Source organism: Stenella coeruleoalba (assembly GCF_951394435.1).
Source record: "Stenella coeruleoalba genome assembly, chromosome: 10".
Classification (NCBI taxonomy): Eukaryota; Metazoa; Chordata; class Mammalia; order Artiodactyla; family Delphinidae; genus Stenella; species Stenella coeruleoalba.
In genome coordinates this window covers 98685822-98705476 of record NC_137156.1, presented here as the reverse complement: position 1 = coordinate 98705476, position 19655 = coordinate 98685822, and the positions used below count along the sequence as shown (strand labels likewise).

At 49.5% G+C, this 19655-nt stretch overlaps 1 protein-coding gene and 1 pseudogene across 2 annotated transcripts in view; one reads left to right on the top strand and one right to left on the bottom strand.

Annotated features, from left to right (window-relative positions):
- The window catches only part of LOC307192977 (26S proteasome regulatory subunit 10B-like), an 89886-nt pseudogene that overhangs the window by 26100 nt on the left and 44131 nt on the right, over nt 1-19655 (bottom strand). The gene's annotated exons all lie outside the window — the stretch shown is intronic.
- The window catches only part of ATP2B2 (ATPase plasma membrane Ca2+ transporting 2), a 402426-nt gene continuing 386816 nt past the window's right edge, over nt 4046-19655 (top strand). The window contains exon 1 of the mRNA XM_079933858.1: nt 4046-4100. The gene's annotated coding sequence lies outside the window, so the exon portion shown is untranslated. The remainder of the gene's footprint in view (nt 4101-19655) is intronic.

Sequence of the window (19655 nt, the reverse complement as noted above, 5' to 3'; positions counted from 1 at the left end):
ATTTGAGCAGGCAAGTGACATCATAGCGTAGGAAACCCAGCCACCTGGGGTTCCCAGCACTGTCATCGGCATCCTGCTCTAGCCTCCCACCCCGACATCAGGCACACCGGCCTGACTTCTACCTGCCAGCCCTGCATCCCTTTCTTGAGGGCTCTCTCTTGCCCCAGAGCCCCTCTGCCCTCCCAGCAGCAGGCCAGAAGTGCCAGGGGAAGTAACACCTTCCTTCCCTGTGTCACTTCCTACTCCCCGGCTGTGTTTCTGGGGATCACCTCCCAATAAACCTCTTGCCCTCAAACACTTGTCTCAGGCTCTGCTTCTGGGAGAACCCAAACCACACAGCCCGTGGGAGCTGAATGACCTTGGACAAGTAGCTTAAACACTCAGAGTCCAAGTTTCCTCATCTGTGCAGTGGGGATAATGTTACCTGAGCCACAGGGCAGGTGTCACAGACAGGAGGCCTGGGGACTAGACGTGGCCTCCAGGTAGGTTTTGTTTGGTCTCCAGGTGGTTTTAAAATAGTTTATTATGGAGTCCGTGTCATGCATTCCAAAGAAAATATATGACGTTTATATAAGGTATGAAGATTCATGTCATAAATATCCACGTACCCACCTCCTAGCTTAAGAAACAGACCAACCCCAAGACTGCTGAGCCCTCTGGATACCCTCCCAGTCTGTGCTCCCAACCCCCAGGAGGTCACCACCATGATGAATTTTGTGCTTATCATCCCCATGCTTCAGGCACAGTTTTACTTTAGATATAAAATGACATACTGTTTAGTTTTGCATTTTTACAGATTGATATATTTCACATCAAAATCCAAATTTCCAACTTCCTCTAAGATCCAGCCAGGGGACTTCCCTGGTGGTGCAGTGGATAAGACTCTGTGCTCCCAATGCAGGGGGCCCGGGTTCGATCCTTGGTCAGGGAACTAGATCCCACATGCATGCCGCAACTAAGAGTTCTCATGCCACAACTAAGGAGCCCGCCTGCTGCAACTAAGGAGCTGGCAAGCTGCAACTAAGGAGCCTGCCTGCTGCAACTAAGGAGCCCATCTGCTGCAAGTAAGACTCAGTATAGATAGATAGATAGAAAGAAGATCCAGCCAGGCTGGACCCACATTGCCACGTGGTAACAGTTGTAGGCACTGAGTCATTGGGGACCTACCAGGTGGTGTGGGGATCTTCAAGGACCCACAGTTGCCAGTCCCTGCTGTCCCCTCCCTGGGCTCTGCACTCCTTCATTTACCTGCCCGTTGTTCCCTGTGGACGCCTGGCCTGGTGAGTTCTCATCGTGAGAACCTTTCCAATGAGATAGCCCACAGGACGCCCTTTGAGGAGAGCCTGGCCCAGGAGCAGTACTACGTCAAATTGCTCCTTATCACTGCCAGTATCAGTGACATCCTAGGAGGCAGCCAGGGTCAGCAGCCTTGTCTTGAGACTGATGAGGTGACGTGCTGAGGCCAAGGCCACTTGTGTGGCCAGAGGTGGGATCAGGGCTCCACCCAGCACTGGGGCACAGGCGGGAGTGTCTGCAAATCCACTGGGCCTCAACCTCGGGCTGGGGTCTGCGCCAGGCCGCCCTCCCCCAGGCCTCACGTGCGTACCAGCCGAGTCCTCACGCTGCTCCCCGCCCAGGCCCACCTGCCTCTTCCACAGCCCTCACTTTGAAGCCAGAGGCAGGGACAGGTAGGGGAGACTTGGCACCGGTGGCTCACGTCTCATCCTCCCGCAGGAGCAGGAAAGGGCTGCGCCGGAGTTCTGCACCCCTGAGTAGGTCTGCTGGTCTCTCTGGGCCCCTGAGTGGGTCTGCCGGTCTCTCTGGGCGCGGAGGTGGGCGCTGGGGCCTGTGCATCATCGCCAGCGGAGGGAGCTTTGTTTGCCTCGCTGAGTCCCCGGACCAGGGGCCGGCCAGAGAGAGGGCTCTTTCCTGAGGGGCTGGACTTTCCCACAGGAACAAAGTGGGGCTTGTTCGCTGGGCATGAATCTTGGCGTGGGGCAGCCCAGGCTAGGCTCGGAGCTGCCAGGCGGCGGCTCCACGATATCAGGCAAATTCCGCCTTCCCCACAGCTGGGGCTGACAGCAGGAAGCCCCAGGGAGGCTCCGAACAAAGGCAGAAAAATGGGCCACGTTTATTCATTCACTGACCAGCCCGGGCCTGGCTGGGCCACAGGGCCCTGTCTCCGTGGCGACGGGCAGCCTTCGGAGCTCCCGGTTGGCTCGTCCGTTGACCACTGCCCCTCGGTTCCTGCACACCCCCAGCACACAGGGACACAGCATCCCGTGGCTCCCCCGGTACGGCCTTGCTCTGTGGTGTCTGGGGGAACGTGGGCCAAGCCAAACGGGAATCAAGGGCTTGTAAACAGACAGGAGGGAGCCGGTGTTGCGTTCTGAAAGCCAAACACATGGCCAGTCTTGGGTGAGTGCGGTGAAGGTGTTGGTGCAGATCCCTACACTAGCCAGGCACCCACTGTGTGCCTGGCCAGGGGACGCCCACATCAAGCCAGCTCCGCTTGGCCTCTCCAGTCTCATTCTAATATAGCAAAAATGGAGAGCTGTTTGAGCCCAGAGAGCGACTACTACTTCTGCCTGGGGGAGGCGGTATCAGACAGGGAGGCCTTCCAGAAGAACTGTCATGGGCATTGGGTCTTGAAGGATGCATAGGAGTTTGCCAAGCAGGGAGGGAAAGGGCGCTCCGGGCAGAAGGACAGGTACTGAGACCTGAAAGTACGTGGTGTGATAGACAGTAACAGAAAATTTTTTTTCACTGGAATGAAGAAGGGACATAGCTGGAAATGAGGCAGGAGTAGGGGTGGGATGGCTGGGAGATATGACTCAGGGAAGCAGGGCCACCATCTCCCCAGTCACTGCCCAGAAGGCGCCCCTGGGACTGACTCTGAGTTGTGAATTCTGTATATTGGCCTCTTCTCAGAGTGGTTTTGGTTGTGGGCTAAAGAAGAAATGACAATAATGATACCTTACAACAATTTAGGTCAAAAATGACAGACAGACAGCATAGGAGGGAGTGCCCGCCCATCTTGCCCCCGTGGCAGACGTAGCTAAGCAATCACAGCCTGCTTTCTGGTCTGGCTTGGCCTCAGCTTCAGAATCCTTCTCAACACGGTGATGATCAGGCAGCCACTACCAAGCAGAGGTGACACCTGAGAGAACATGTGTTTGTCATTCCTGGTCCATCCCTCTGTGCCCTCCGAACAGCCTGCTCACATCTGAGCCTCATTTTTGCCCCATTCGTCAGGGTGAGTGTAACTGTCTTCGTTTCACAGATGAGGAGACTGAGGCCCAGAGTGACTTCCTCTGTAACACACAGCAACTTAAGCACAGAATGAAGGACGAGAACAGAGGGATCTCGGCTCTTACTCGGTTTAGGACGTGTTTAGAAGGCCCAGTGCAATCAAGGTGGTGGCATTCACGTAGATTTTTCTTCCTTTTTTGCTCTGGAAACCCACCCAATCCCATCTTCCACTGCTTTGGCCAGGACATAAGTCCCCTGATACCATCCAGAGATCTAAGGCATCACTACATCTGGCCATTCCCTGAAGCGCCCGGCCTCACCGGCTTCCTGGAGCGTGGATGACGCTGCGGCGTCAAATGTGCTGTGACAGCTGCTGACGAGGACGGAAGAGCAACGTTTGTGCAGCTCTGTTGGGCCAGAGAGAGCTGCTCAGGGAAGCTCCCCAGGCTGGCGGCCGGGGCACCTTGAGAGCAATAAGGGCAATGGAGGGATGGGTTCATGGCCCCCAGCTGACTGCTGATTCCAGGGTGCGGGCATGGATGACCCAGCCTCCCTGACCTTGTGTGTTTGTTTGCTGCTGAACTGAATGAAGCCTCATTCTTGGAGCCAAGCCCCTGCTGGGTACGCTACTCTCTCCTGTTCTCCTTCACACCTCCACCCTCAGTGAGTGCCAACTGACTACCAGCCACCTGGACCCCTGCCCGTCACCTGCTCCCAGGTGGCTGTGTCTCACCGGCTAGAACATCCACCAGGCACCTTCTCCTTGCTGCTCTGCCTTCACCTGGGCGGGACTGGCTCACCTGCCCCAGCCCACCTTCCAGGCTTGCCTTCTTCCCCATCACCTGCAGGTCAGTACTTCCCCAGACACACCTGCCCTGCTCTGGCCACTTGGTGTGGCGAGACCCTCAACCCCCTTCTCTCCTGGGTACCATGAGCTCTCTAGACACTATCTCAACTTTTCTTGATCTGGCTCTGTCCCAGAAATTGCCACCTTTGCAGTAACAAATACCTGTGTTAGCTTCCAGGTGAAGTGACAAGTACTTATCATGCACTCACTGTTCTCAGGCACTGGTGGGTGACTTTTTCATTCTGTGTCAGGCTCCGGGGAGCATGTCTGGCTTGCGAAATTTCATATCAGGAAAAATAGCAAAGAGGTTTCATTTCAGCTGTCAACGCTGATTATCTGGGGATGTCTCTCTGAGTACGCTGTGGGATAGGCATCTAAGGCAGCCATGGACTCAGTGGGAAAAAGTTCAGCAATCAGTTATTAATGTCTGTTTGGGGCACAGGAGTGGGTAGTAAATGTCCATGTGCCACAAATTTCATTTCTCTCTGTCTACACAGTGGATAACATGGGAGTTTCTAATAGGTTCCTAATTATGTAAAGCAGACAATAAAGGAAAGAGAAAGAGACTGGTGTCTCCTAGGAAGGGCTGCTTGAGGAAGGGAGGAGATGAGCTTTTGGAGTCACTGCACCCCCTGGGATCTGAGGTATCATCTGGGCCAGGTTGAATTTACTTAGATGTGATAAAAAGTTTGATTCTTCCCTCTGCCTTGGTTCTGCTTCTCTAAAACAAGTTAATTCTGTCAAACTAAGATCTGGAAGGTCCTTTCTGACTCCAGTGTTCCTAAGTAATGATGTCTCATAAGTGTAGAATGCTTTACAGCTCCCAGCCTCCTCTCATACCCACGAGCCCACCTGTACTTCACAACAAGCCCATGATGCAGCCATTCTAAAGATGAAAAAACGGAGGCCCAGAGACCTTATGTACCTCTTACCAAAGGTCTGCCCAGGTCTGCAGAAGAGTTACCTGAACTCAGTTCTCCTAACTCTAGTTATTCTACACCTGAAAGTGTATTTATACATTTCCAAACAATCAGGACATGTAGGTTATGTTTAAAAGTTCCTCGGGTGATTCTAGTGTTCAGCTATGGTTGAGACCATTGCTAAAAAGTTAGTTTTATGACTGACTTCAGAGGAGGCTCAGAGAAGTTAAGCAACTTGCTCAACGTCACACAGCTAGAAGATAGTGAATTCCATGCCAGACAGGATGACTGTGTAACCATGTGTTTACCATGGTCCAGGGACTCTTGTATATTGATTCATTTCATGCTCTTGACAAGTTTATTCTTTAAAAAAAAAACCTGAGGAAACTAAACCAGAAAGGTTAAATAAGCAGCCCAGAGCTACAGAACAATTAAAAGGCAGCAAATAATGGTTTATGCCTTGATTAGATTTGGGTACACAAGTGTGTACTTTTTATAACTCATGCATTGGTTCATTTAAGATCTGTGCCTTTTACTGTGTATCAATTTTACCTTTAAAAGAGCGTGAACTCTAGTCCTGCTTTAGAGCAGAGAGAGAGATTTACAACTTACTTTGAAATGCACGAAAAAAGTCGGATAGATGAATAGAGGAAGAAATAAGTGGATAGATATGTGATAAAGGTGTTGGGTCTGTGGGTGTTCACTGTACAATTTTTTCAACTTTTCTGCATGTTCGAAATTTTTTGTAATAAAATATGTGAGGGGAGGCAGCTAATAACTTGCCTTAGACTGTGAGCTCAGTGAGAACAGGGATCGTTGTCTGGGTTGTGACCGCTGAGTCCCCGGCACCTAGAATAGTGGCATGAAGCAGGTTTTCAGTGAAAAATGGCCGAATGGAAAGTGATAGGAGAATATTTAGCTTGTGTCTTTAAACCTTAAACTAAGCACTTACATTACAGAGAGGACTTGGTGGTATCTGTGAAGCAGAAGGTAGGGAAGAGGAACACTGGGCAGAGTAGAGTGGGTGGGCACAGTGGGGAGGGCTCTCCCCACTTTCTGTGCATGAGTTCAGCGCCCACTTCCCTGGCAGCAGCAGTAAGAGCCCCTTGCCCCAGAATTGCTGTGCCAGGAGCTGGGCGTTGTGTGGGTGCATGCTGCCCTCATGTGGCCAAGATGAATATTGCACTAGTGTTGGAAGGGCCTCTGCCCCTTGAGGCCCACTGGGCAGTACTCGGGAGGCCACAGACACTGGAAAACCAACGCTGGGTCCAGAGGGGCTGCATCTCTGGGCCTGGGTCCACTTGTTGGCACGCTCCCCTATCAGCTAATGGTTCTCCCGGTGGGGGGGGTGTGGATCTCCCATGACCTCACTGCCGTCCTGAGGTTTGGGAGAAGTAACTGACATGTGTTGGCACCCCTACTTCCTAACGCTCTTCCGTGGTCTGTCCGATATGATCATCACACTGACCCTGCCAGGTAGGTGGCATGATGGCTCAGAGAGATCAAAGCCGCACAGCAAACTAGGGACAGGGAAACTGCCTCTAGGAATTCCAGAATATGGCAAAGAGGACGCTAGCCTTCCTCTGGCAGGATTCAGAGGACTCCAGCTCTGGAAGGGGCAAGGAGTCAGGGCAGTTTGGAAAAGCCCCAGTACTCACATCCACACCTGGAGCCCTTCAGCTGTCACCGAGGCACCATAGGTGGGCTCTTTACCTGCCCCTTCCATGCCTTGCTGGACCCAGCTGTGTGACCCTGGGGAAAGTTACTTAACCTCTCTGAGCCCTGCCTCAGTGTGCCAAATGGGGATGACAATGTCCTTTACCTTTTAGGGTGGTCATATACACAATTGAGTGAACGTAAGCAAAGTACAGTGCATGCTCAGAAATTACCCCCCATCCTCCCTCCGCATTGCACCTTCCACATGGGCAGGGATTGTACGTGTTGTGTTCACTCCTGTAACCCCAGCACAACTGGAGGGGTCATTTCTCAAAGAAGAGTAAGGTCAGAATTATGAGTGAGGTCTTTGCAATCAGATACCTGAGTCTGGGTCGTGGTGCTGGGTGACCTTGACAAGACACCTGGCCTAAGACTCAGCTTCCTCCTCTGTAAAACGGGGATAACCGTTGCTGTATAGCCTGGTGCAGTGAATGGGCTGATGTGACTAAAGCCCCCGACACAGAGCCTGGAACATAGTAAATGCGCAAATAAATCCTGGCTAGTGGTCGATGGTTCTAAGGTGCTATTCAACATGAGCTGTGGCCGTTGTGAGGCGTGGCGGTAACAGTCCATCGGGCAGACTGATTTCCCGTTCAAGGCTGCACCAGCCGCAACTCTAACCTGACCCTGTCTGAATTCACGTGTTGATGGAGGGGGAGGAAGGGCAGTGATGGCATTGCCCTCTGGTCCCCTGGGCCCAAACGACCCTGGACACCAGCACAGGGCCCCCAGCCCTCAGTAATGATGGTCCCGGACAAGAGGAGCGGGCTGTGGACTTGCCCACGATGGAGACATCGCTCTGCCTGACCCGGGGTGGGGATGGTGCTCAGGGCTGGGACACAAGGAGGGACGCTTCCCTCTTCTGGGGCAGATCAGACTGGTCTTAGTGCTGGGTGCAGAGCCGGCCTGCAAGGTGGGAGGAGAAGGTGATGTGAGTGTGATCAGCTTTCAGACCGTGAGCCTTGGCTTCAGCATAGGACTCGCCGGGGGTCTTATGGGAATGCAGACCTCCTTCAGTAGGTCTGGGCGGCGTGGGGGGCCTGGGGTTCTACATTTCTAACAAGCTCCCCAGTCACCTCGATGCTGTGGGGTCCAAGCCACACTTGGAGCGTCAGGTTTAAGGAAAAGCAGGCTGACTTATCTTACAGGTACGGTGTGGGAGGATTGCAGCAGGCCTGGGGTCGCCCTGGGCTGTTTTGCTGAAGTAAGAGGGGTACCTGCCTGGCACTGAGCCCTGGTCAAGGCATAAAGGGCACTGATCTGTGACCACGGGTCCGAGGCCACCGGCTTGTCAACAGCGCTTATGGTTAATAATGGGGTCAGTGATGTGTATCTGGTCTCAGAGAGCCCCTCCAAGGACTCTGCTGTCAGCGTGGTTACCTGGCAAGAGCACGGCTGCCCGGCCAGGGGGGCATGGGAAGCTGGTCTACACCCCGTCGTGAGCCTCCTGCTTCTAATATCCCGTGTGTAGACATCAGTGGTCCCTGATCCGGTATGGCTGTGCCTTGTCAGTGTGACAACTGGAGGCCTCACCTGGCCTCTTGGGCCCCCTTGCTGTGAGACAGCCTTTGGCTGTGATGCACATCCTTCCTTTAATACTGCTACTACTGTTTTTCCCCAGCTTTATGGAAGAATGACTGACAAATAAAAACTGTGTACATTGAAGATACATTTAAGGTACACAATGTTGTTTTGATATACAAAACATTGTGAGAAATGATTGTGAAGTACGAAACGATTACCACAATCAAGCTAATTAACATACCCTTTGCCTCACATAGTTATTCTGTGTGTGTGTCGGGGGGGAACACTTAAGATCTACCTTCTCGGCAAGTTTCAAGTGTGCAGCACGTTACTGTTAACCATAGTCATCGTGCTGCACGTCAGGCCATGCTGTTCCTATCTTGTGTCTTTTTCCTGCAATAAACCTTAGATGCTGTGAGTTTTCTTTGCTGTGGAGCCCAGCCTAACTGCCACTAGTGCAACAGGCATTGACATACTGCATCCTGTGGGCATGTCCTGGGCTCCACTCAGTGGGGACAGAGGTGGTTAAGGTTCTTCTCTGCTCTCCCAGGAGAGCTGTGGTTCTCAACCTTGTATATACATTGGTATCACCTGGGGAGCTTCAAAACTACCGAGGCCTAGGCCCCATCCCCAGAGATTCTGATGTAATGTTGTGGTCGGGGGCGTGGCCTTGGCATTGGGGTTTTTAAAAGCCCCGCAAGTGGTTAGATAGATAGATTATATGTGTGTGTGTGTGTGTGTGTATATATATATATATATATATATATATAATATCTAGGATATCTGTTTGTCTATCTATCTATCTATCCTATTGGTTCTGTTTCTCTGGAGAATCCTGACTCTCCCACTCTCCCACTACCCAAGGCTAGAGAGCAAACTTGGAAGTCTTTCACCTTTGAGGTGCTAGCTGCATTCTGAATGAGCACAAAGACAAGAACAATACCCAACCCCAAAGAAAGATTGTCATCTGCAAGAGTGGAATTTCTGACTTCATCGTGCCTAGATGAGGGGACACCTGGGGACAGGAGACTACATTTTTATGCCTCTCATAACATACACTCGGGATAAGACCCAGTGCCAGACACTCAAAAGCATCCCACAGGCCCCCGAAGATGAGTCGTGTTGGCTTTGCTTTGAGGTGTGATTCTCTCTTCCGGGCTCTGAAGCAGTCCCTGTCCACAGCTCTGGGTCACAGAACTGTGTACTTGCTCTTGACCTTGAGCGTTTTCTCTCTCCAAGCCGTATTGTGATTCTTGCTTCAGAGAGCTGGCGTCAGGATCCAGCTCTCTTGTGTTGCTGTAGTCACCAGGGCCTCACAGCTTCTCCTGCAGTCACAGCTGACTAGCTGCACAGGAATGAGCCCCAGAAGGGACTAAGCTTTATCCAGACCAGAACCAAAGAAAATTTTGGCAATGTGGGAGCTCATAAGTTGTCCATCTGGCAAGGAGTCAGGACAGGCACAATGACTAGGACTCATAGAAAGTAAACCATTTGTTGGTTTTCAAGTAGGCTTTCTGATGGGAAAAGAGGGAAAGCAAGATAAAGAGAAATACGAAGCACTTTAGAGCCTGGAGTCTTTATGCACCGCTGGTCTGGGGCTATTAGATAGGGATACCTGCAGGAACCCCAAAGCATCCAGTGCGGCCCTCTGAGGAAGTCATAGTGCAGCAGCCCCCCAAACCTTTTCCGCACATCTGCTTCCTCTTTAGAATGTGAGTCATCATCTCAGGATGACTTGGGGTAGTTCATTTTCATTTCTCTGGGGCTCGGTTTTCTCACCTATAATATGGGCAGAGTAGGGGACCAGTGGTGTCTAGAATCAAGTACACACAGGACCCAGAAGTCGGCAGTGAGGTGGGGTGCTGGGTGATGGAGTTGGATCCGAGGTTAGACTCAGAGGGAGACCCGTGACAGCTACTTTCAGCTCCAAGGTTCCATTTTTCAGTCTCTGCATCCCTGGTTAGCACAAGGCCTCAGCCAGGAGGGGAAGTCTCCAGTCCTTAATCCTCAGAAGGGGTTTGGGGGAAGGAGACTTGTCCCCGCCTGGCCAGATTTGCTGGACAAGCTGAGCGCCTCCCAGCCTCCTGCCAGCTCGGCGCTCTCCAGGGTCCTGACCTGGCCCTGGTTTTGGTTCTCTGTCCTGGAGGCTGGCGGCTCCGCCTAGGTTCCTGATGGCAGGACCCAGGGCGCAGGGGCACAGCTCTGCCACACCACCCTGGAACACATTCAGAAACATAATAGTAACCAACTTTAAAAACGATTTTTAAAACCTGGCTCTACCTTTCCCTGCCAGTGTTTTAAACTGAGTTATTGAACAAATGTTTTCAACATAGGTCGGGAACATTTTTACTTTTTTTTCTTAGATTGCATTTGTCCGTCAAGTCACATATTCTCCTCTCTTATCTGTCTGTTCTCCCTTTCACCTTTCTCTCTCTTTTCTCCTCTCTCATTTTCTCTCCCTTTCCCCTCTCTCCTCAGAATGAGTGTCCCCTTTCTCAAAGAAGAGAAAGAAACACTTCTAATCATCTTCTTAAAAACTGATTCTCAGGACTTCCCTGGCAGTCCAGTGGTTAGGACTCCGTGCTTCCACTGCAGGGGGCACGGGTTCAATCCCTGGTTGAGGAACTAAGATCCTACAAGTGGTGCAGTGCGGGGTGGGGGGGGAGAAAGATTCTCAATGACTTCACTTTATTTACAGTCTGGATTTGAACTTGAATAATCCTGAAGCTCTCCAGACTAGAGAAAACATATTTCTCCCTAAGCTGTCATGTTGTTAGAACATTGTCTTGACCTTTGGGGCTGAAAGCTATGATTTGTAATGGCCTGACCGCGCTTCCTACACCAGACGCAAATCACAGTGGAGGGACTTGGGGGCAACACACATATGTGCCGAACCCCTGCTCTGTGCCCAGCACTGGTGTAGATGCAGGAACTGCGCTGGTGGACAAGACAGATACAAACCCCTGCCCACAGGGAGCTGACACATGTCCCTCATGGGGGAGATAGTATGATATGCTCCTGGGTGAAGCTGAGAAATCATGTAGAAAAAACATACCTCCTTCCTCAGAACTAAGAATAAGATACTCCCAGACATCCACAGTGATCTCCAAGGGTGCCAGTTTTGGGTGCAGCCTCAGATTCCCATCCTGGAGGGTGTGAGAGGCACCAGGGCTGTAGGCCTCCTCATTAGCGGAAAGGGAGTGATGTGACAGGTCCACAGGAGGAAAAGCAAGGGGGTAATGTTTCTTTCTCCAAAATCTTTTGCTCGTTTCAGGCGTCAGAGAATTGGGGAGAAGGAGGAACCTAGATCTGGGTAAAAGAAGGAGAGGGTTTGAGGCCCCTGGGGCTTTCAAGGGGTTGGCTTTGAGCCACATCACAGATTTGCTTGAAGGTGGACCAGCTTTTCCCCTGAAATTCACATCTTCCTAAAGCCCCCACCTATCTGAGATGTCTCAAGAGGGTTCCAGATATTCTTGCAGCTAACATTTATGACCCTTTCCTATAGCCACTCCCTGGCACTCCGTGTGTGGTTGTGAAGTGGTCTGAGCCTGTGGGAGGGCCGCTGGCCAAGGAGGATTAGACCCACATGCTTTGTTCCAGGAATGCCAGTTCTGGACATTTATCCTGTGAAATAATTCAGAAATAGGGGGAAATGCTGTTATGAGGGGAAAAACATGTTTACAGCAGTGAGAATTAGAACTGTGAAAGGCCAAAAACTATATGAATGTTCCATAGTGGGGTTAAGTGAGTTGTGATGTATTAATTTAGTGGGATATTAAATTTATCACTCAAGTGATTAACATGAGGTCTCAACGGATTATAAATGTCAAAAATCCTCCATATCAGCTGCTGCTCTCAGTGGTGAGGAAACCGAGTTCCAGAGAGCAGAAGTGAGTTCTCTGAGATTGTGTGCAGGGCTGGAACGGGGCAAGGACTGGCCTTGGCGTGGCTCGCAGCCCAGCTCCCTTTCCACCATTCTAGAATCTTCCAAAGGGAGACGTACGCCTCGCTCAGAAAATGAGTTTGAATTGGGGGAGGGAAGGCAGGCAGGACGTTAAGTGCCATGAGTTCAGGGACATTAAATGCCATTGAGTGACGCTGAGAATGTCAGTGCATCTCCAGGGTCCTCCAGTCCTGATGACTCCACTAGAAGGTGGGGAGAACATAGAAGAAACTAGAAGGAACTCCCGGGTCCTTTTTTTCTCCCAGCTTTATTGAGGCATAATTGACAAATAAAATTGTGTATATTTAAAGGGTGCAGCACTTTGAGTTGATATACATACGGATTGTGAAATGATTACTACAAGGTAATTAACACATTGCTTAAGGTCTGCTCTCTTAGCAAACTTCCAGGATACAATGCAGCACTGTTAACAGTGGTCACCATGTGACGGCCCCGGGTCGCTGACGTGTCTCTGACACTCCCTGAGCTCTCTTTCCACAAAGAGCAAAGGAGGTGAGGGACGTTGCAGCCCACAGCCCCCAGCAGGTTTCAACCTCTATCTAGAATTTAATCACTTTGTTTTTATTTCATTTTTACAGTTGCATTGTAATTATGGAGAGTCACACTAATTTCCTATTTCTGGTAGCATTATAAGATCTCTTTTTAAATAACTTAAATAAATAGATGAGTTATTTAAAGAAAGGTAATGAATTGAAGAGTGTAAAGGAAGTGCAAGGATGTGGCAAAAGCTGGGAGGTGCTTCCAGAGTTGGGGAAACATGGGAAGCCCTGCCCCAAGCCACCTGGAATCTAGAACATTCATCAGCATATGCAGGGAATGGTGAGTTGAGAAAGGAGAACTCCAAGCTGCACGTGCACATTGATAGCAGTTATGGAGAAAAGAGTTCTGCATCTGGGTGGTGATGAAAGGAAAAACAAAGATGGTAAGCTAAATAGGCAAGGGGAGATTTTTGTTTTGTTTCATTTGTTTTAAAAATAGACGCTTGGATGTGTTTGCAGGCTGAAGGGAGAGACTGACTAGAGAGGGGGGCATTTATTCATTCCTGCATTCATTCATTCCATAGAGGTATCGAGCCCCTACTTTGTGCCAGGCACTGTGAGAGATGCTGCAGGTACAGCAGTGAACAAAACCAGAAAAAGCCCCTGCTTTCAGGGGTTTGCATCCTCGTGGGGGAAGACAGCAACAAAAAGATAAAAAATATATTATGTGCACAGTGGTAGAAAATGTCATGAGAGAAAATAAGGCAGGGAAATGAGATGGGGAGTGGTGACCGGTGGGATGCTATTCTTTGGTGGTGGTCGGAGAAAGCCTTGCTGAGGAGGGATATTTGAGTAGGTCTCAAATGAAGGGAGAGAGTGAGCCATGGGAGATCTGGAAGGAGAGGGCTCTAGGTGGAGGGAATTCCAAGTGCAAAGGCCCTGGGGTAGGTGTGTGTTTGAGAAACAGCGAAGTATGGTTGGTGTGGAGTGATGTGGGGAGGGCAGCAGGAGAGTCAGAGAGATGAGTGAGGAGGCTACTGCAGTGGTCCAGACCAGAGTCTCAGTGGCTCAGACCAGAGAGGTAGTTGTTGGATATGAACATCAAATAGACAGTAATGTGGGTGGTAATTACTTGGGTAATTAATAGTAAGGCAAGGGGCTGCAGAGGGCAGGAAAGAATGAGATGAAGAGGACTGAAGTGAGGGGCATGAGGAATTTGCCTAGAAAGGGAAGTGCAATGGTCTTACCCCTGGGGATGGAGCAGATGCAGACCATTGAGGCACAGAGACATGTAGGGGAGGAGGTAAGGGAAAGTGAAGTTGGGCAGGGCAGGACCTTGGGTACCCCAGGAAACAGTACCCATCACTTCCTGTAAATAATGGTAGGGGAGGGGAGATGCTCAGCCAGAAGGAGAACAAGTATTTGTTCCTGTCTGTCATCCCTATTCTATTGTAAACTCCAAGAGGTTAAGTTCTTTCCTGCTGGGTTCAGCACTGACTACTGAGCCCCCAGTAATGGGCATGGCTTACAGTGGCACCCAACCAATTTTGAGTGAATTAATGGATGGAAAGAAGGTTGGATGGAAAGATGGATGGAAGGATGAATGGAAGAATGGATGAAGAGAGGATAGATAGATGGAGAAGGGATGGGAGATCAGATGGGTGGAAGAAGAGATGGAAAGAAGGATAGATGGATAGAGGGACGAAAAGATAATATGCTAGAATCAGACTTAAAACTCCTAGTTCAAAGTTACTTTGAAATAAAGGAATGGGTGAAAGAATAAAAAGTTTTGAATAGTGCATTGGGGAATAATTTGAATCAGATTTGAATGGATGAAAACCAATTTATAGGTCAAGGTTTCCTTGGAGGATTGGAATTAGAGCAGAAGGAGTTGGTATTGTGAACGGATGTTTTAATCAAGCTGCCTAGCCTGACAAGTGCAGTTCGTTATGCAGTATGGGGTTGGGAAAATTGCGCTATTCTTAGAGTTAAGGAATCTGGATTCTAGTGAAGCAGTTGCTCCCCTTAAGCAGGTAAAGAGTTCAGAGCCCAGTCTGACAGAGCTCAGTCCCCTGGAAGAATTTGGGCTGGAGAGACAAGTCATCAGGCTCCCAGCCAAGCAGAGCTGCACTTCAGACTTGGGTAGAATCAAAGCTTTCAACATAAATTGAGTCATATGACATACAATCTTTTTCTCCCCTACACCTGAATTTATTTCTTCTGTATTGCATTCCTTCAAGATGCTCCTAGGAAACTAAGCTAATCAGATAGGCTAATTTATACTAAAGTGGTAGTGACTCTTGAGGGGAATCAGCCGTTCTACTACTTTCCACCAATTACAGTCATTGAAACTAGGACCCAAAGAGAGGAAGTGACTTGATCAACCTGGAATAGACACCTGTTTAGAGGTCACACTTGTGCTGAGTTTGCAAGGTAGAATAGGTGTTAGTGCAGGAGACGAGAATCCCAGGCATGAATGAAGGGAATATAGGGAATATATAGGGAATATAGAGGGATGAATGGGGATATAGGCTCTTCAAGTGGTTCCTATGCATGGGGCAGGGGTGAGGCTTGGAGAAAGATGAGGCTGGAGAGGTGAGATATACCAAGTCACGGATGCCATTGTGTGCTGAGCTAAGGAATTTTGACTTAATCTTGTAGGCTGTGGGAAGCTCCTGAAGAATCTGGAGCCAAACACATTAGAGGCAGTAAATTATAGTGGCTAAGAGCATGGACTCTGAAGTCAGGCTGTCTGAGTTCAGATGTTGCCTCTGATGCTCATCAGCTGTGTGACCTTGGGAAAATCACTTCACCTCTCTGGGCATCAGTGCCCCATCTGTAAAATTGTACCTTCCTCATAAAGGTTGTTGTGAAGATAGTAGGTGTTATTTAAGTGCTACGAACCATGACTAGTATATACTAAATACTCGGTGTTTCTATGCTAGCAGCTATCTTCTAATCATCATCATTATTATTACTATTAGTTAGGTTTTAGAAAGCATGTTCTAATATCCAATGTTTTTGTGTGGATAGAAGCAGGATTCGACTGCACATAGGAAGACCAGGTGTGGTAATTCAGGTGGGATGGAACAGATTGTTACCCGAAAGCCAAATCCAGACTGCTGCCTGTGTTTATAAATAAAGTTTTATTGGAACATGGCCACACCCACTTATTGACATACGGCTATTGCCTTCATGCTACACCAGCAGAATTGAGTAGTTGCAACAGAGACTATCGGGCCCTCGAAGCTGAAGATATGTACTATCTGGCTCTTTACAAAATAAGTGTGCTGACCCCTCAGGCCGGGGGGCAGTTCAGCTTTGGGGCAGTGTCATGCTTCTGTGCACCTCCAGCCACCTTCCGAAGGGACTGCCACCCTTTAAGGCTCAGGACACACCTGGCTCTGCATTTCCCAGCAGGGTCATCCCCAACAGATGGGCGAGATGTTTAGATTCTCCCAACTCGATTTCCTCTCTGACTAGTTTGTACTGCTTTATTGTTCTTTTGCAGATTAGTTCTTGTATCTTCAGATCTGTAAAGGCAAAAAATATTGAGAGCAGCCCATGACCTTTCTGGCAGTTTTCAATTTCTTTCGTCTTCATTTTTAGCTTTCATTACCCCCAGGATAGCATCTAATTATTTCCTGAATAATCGTGTCTCCCGGGCTCTGAGGAAATTTGAGAAGTTTGCTCCCCATTATGTCTTCCAAATTAGTTTCTCTTCAATTTTGGTGCACTTACTTTTGTCTTTTCATCTTGGTTCAGCCAAAAATAGTCTCTCAAATTGAGTGCTAAATTCTTTGGGATTTCTTTCATTCCAATTAACTTTCCTCAGGGCTCTCTTTGGTTTTATAAACGAGGTCTTTGCTCGTTGGGATCTTGGTCCTAAGCCGCTGGGCTGTCTTTTCACGCCAGCCTCGCTTCTTGTCTTCATCCTTGTGAAGGATGGGGGCGGGGTGGGGGGAGAGCAGGGGGAGGTGTAGCAAGAGGCAGAGAATCTGGTGTGTCTGGACTCTGATGCTTACAGGCTGAGAGATACTGGGCAAGTCAACCTTGGCTGACTACAAAATGGGAGGAGATGCCTGCTGCATTGGGGAGCACATCAAGGAGAGGTATCAGCGTTTTGATAATGGGAGCTGGGGAGCAGGTGTGGGGGAGGATTAACACTCCTTCCCTGTTTTTGAGCCCCTATGAGTGTTACCGAGATCAAGCCCACTCTCAGATTCTCATAGTCTAATGATCAAGCCCTTAGCACCAGCTTCAGTTACAGGAGAAATTTCAAAAGCAATCAACAATTCTTTATTAAAAGTGTAATATCATCTGTGTAGTGAAATGCTTTTCAGTTTACAGATCGCTTACATACCTGTTATGTTATTTCCCAGCCTTCTGGAGTAGCCTGAGCCAAGGCATCAACCCGCTTTACAGATGAGGAAACTTAGCCCAGAGAGATTAAGTAACTTGCCCAAGGTCACACAGCTAACCAGGGTGGAGTCACTTAAAACACTGAATCTCACCTCTCTTTTTTTGACATATGCTCACTCCTCCCTTTGTTAATTTTTTTAGTGTCCAAGTGGAGAGCATTGTCTTCTTAAGAATCCTTTTGCTGGGTGTGTAATATTCCAACAGTCTGAAAGCCAGGACTGGCGTAGCCTGAACCAGGAGTCTGGACCTACAAGCCTCACTGGACATGAGGTTCCAGTCCAGCCCAAGCTGCTGGAGGCCAGGAGCTGGGTCACGTTCATCTGCCCACTTCCCCCGCCCCAGCTCCCAGCATGTGCTGGTCTCACTCCAGGGGCTCAGAGAACACGCACTGAACTCCACACAAGAAGTCGAGGAGACTGGGTGTGAATTTTGGTTCTACCACTTTCTAGCTGGGTGGCATCAGACAAGTCCCTGCACCCATGGGAGCCTCAGTCTCTTCATCTTTTAAATGGGGGTCGTGCCCATTCCATAGGTTGGCAGCAGGGTTCACATAAGAGAATATGAGAACATATCTGGAACCGTGTCTGTGCTCAATAAACCCCAGGGTTCCCTTCCTCTCCCTTGCCTCCCTCCTTCTGCCTGAAATTCCACCTTTAAAGCCTTATTTGCTATCACTCTTTTTTGATCCATTGATCAGGACTTTTCCTGAGAGCAAGTGTTTCAAAACTAGGAAGAGGAGAGGCTGAAGATGGGGACAGGATCCTAACAAGGGAGAGAAAGAGAACAGAGAGCAGAGGTTCAGAAGTCAGCATTCCCTCCACAAATCCACCGTGGACCAGCCCTGTCGGTGGTAGAGATTTCCCTCTTTTTTTCCCCCCCCTCTCTCTCTTTTAAAAATATAAAACTATTTATAAAGGATGACTAAAGAGGAGATGTATGAAACTGTTTCTTGGTAGACCTTTAAAAAAATTATTTTTTCAAGAAAGTATCTTTTCCTCCAGTATTTGTATTGATGACCTGAAGAAGCTTGTAAGACCATGAAGCCTCTATGGCATCGTGGCTTAGAAGCCCAGGCCCCGGGGCCAGGACCAGGGTTTAAATCCTGGCTCTGACTCATCCTGGCTCTATGACCCTGGACCAATTACTTCACCTCTCTGTGCCTCAGTTTTCTCATCTGTAAAGTGGGGGAAATGATGGTTCCTAGGTCACAGGGCAGTGTGAGGATTAATGAGATAATGTGTCTCAAAGTCCTAGGACAGTGCTGTGTAATGGAGTACTAATAATAAAATAATAATAAAAATTTTTAAATTAAATAAGTAAAATAAAATATAGAATATATAATTATATAGGAACATAATAGTGAAATATATGTATGTTTCATATATGTGTATATAACTATATATAATATAAAAAGTATAAAAGGAGAATTCATGAACCATTCTTCCACCTAATCCAAATGCCTATGAACAGCAAGGACGGACCCAGCAGAAAGTTGTTCTCAGGCCCTTTGCCTTTCTGATACAGCATCACTGACACCTTGCCCATAAGCTCCCAGACCTCACATTCAACATTTTTAACGAGTACCTGATATTCCATCGAGTCCTCTGCCTGTGGCCGCTCTGGGTCCTCAGTTATTTCCTGCCGTGAGTCACTCCAGCCGCACCTTCTGGGCTTCCCACCTGGAGTCTCGAGCCCCCCTGTTGACTTGTGAGTTGATTGAAGAGTCAGGTGTGAGAATGATTTCTCAGGTGAGGAGGGGAGAGTGGCAGCCTTGGGTCATCAGAGACCTAAAGGCCACTGTGGCTCTCAGGTCCAGGCCCGGGCTGGGGGACTCACGGTGGAGCCAGGAGAGGCAGCTGCTCGGCCCAGCTGCTGTGGTGGCACCTAGCAGCACTGGGTGGCAGGCTTGTCCTGCTTTTATGGACACCAGTGTCCCCACAGTGTCCCTGCCGTGGAGGAGGCTCTGCTGGCGTGACACCGCCCCTCCTCTTCCCATGCTCATGCACTCCCCTGTCCTCCCCCACCTCTGTGCCCACCGGGGGGCTCACGCCTCCCACTTCCTAAGAAAGTCTGGGAACCATAACAGCCCGCACCGCCGTACAGGCACGGGGCTCATGGGTTTAATCTTGTCTCCTCCTCGCCACCAGCCACGTGGTCCAGGAGGGTACACACTTCACAGCAGAAGAGACTGAGGCCCAGAGAAGTCAGGGTGCTTTCCCAGCCAGGGGAGGAGCCTAGGTCTGGGTCCAGAGCCTGCGCCCGCGGCTGTCAGAGTTTCTCAACTAGGTCACGCCCCTTGTTCAGTGGCCTTGGCTCCCAGTGACTGAAGGCGGTCAACGACCGAATCCCAGGCTGAGCGGCGGGGTTTGCATATCTTGAATATATTCAAAGGGACTCAATGTCATCATTTATTTGCCCAAATGCCCCTCCCATCAGGCATGGGACTTCTGAGTCAGGATCACACCTTATTCACTTTGACTCTCAAGCACAGACCTGGAGCTGACACCTGAGCCCCACTTCTGTGCTGCTTT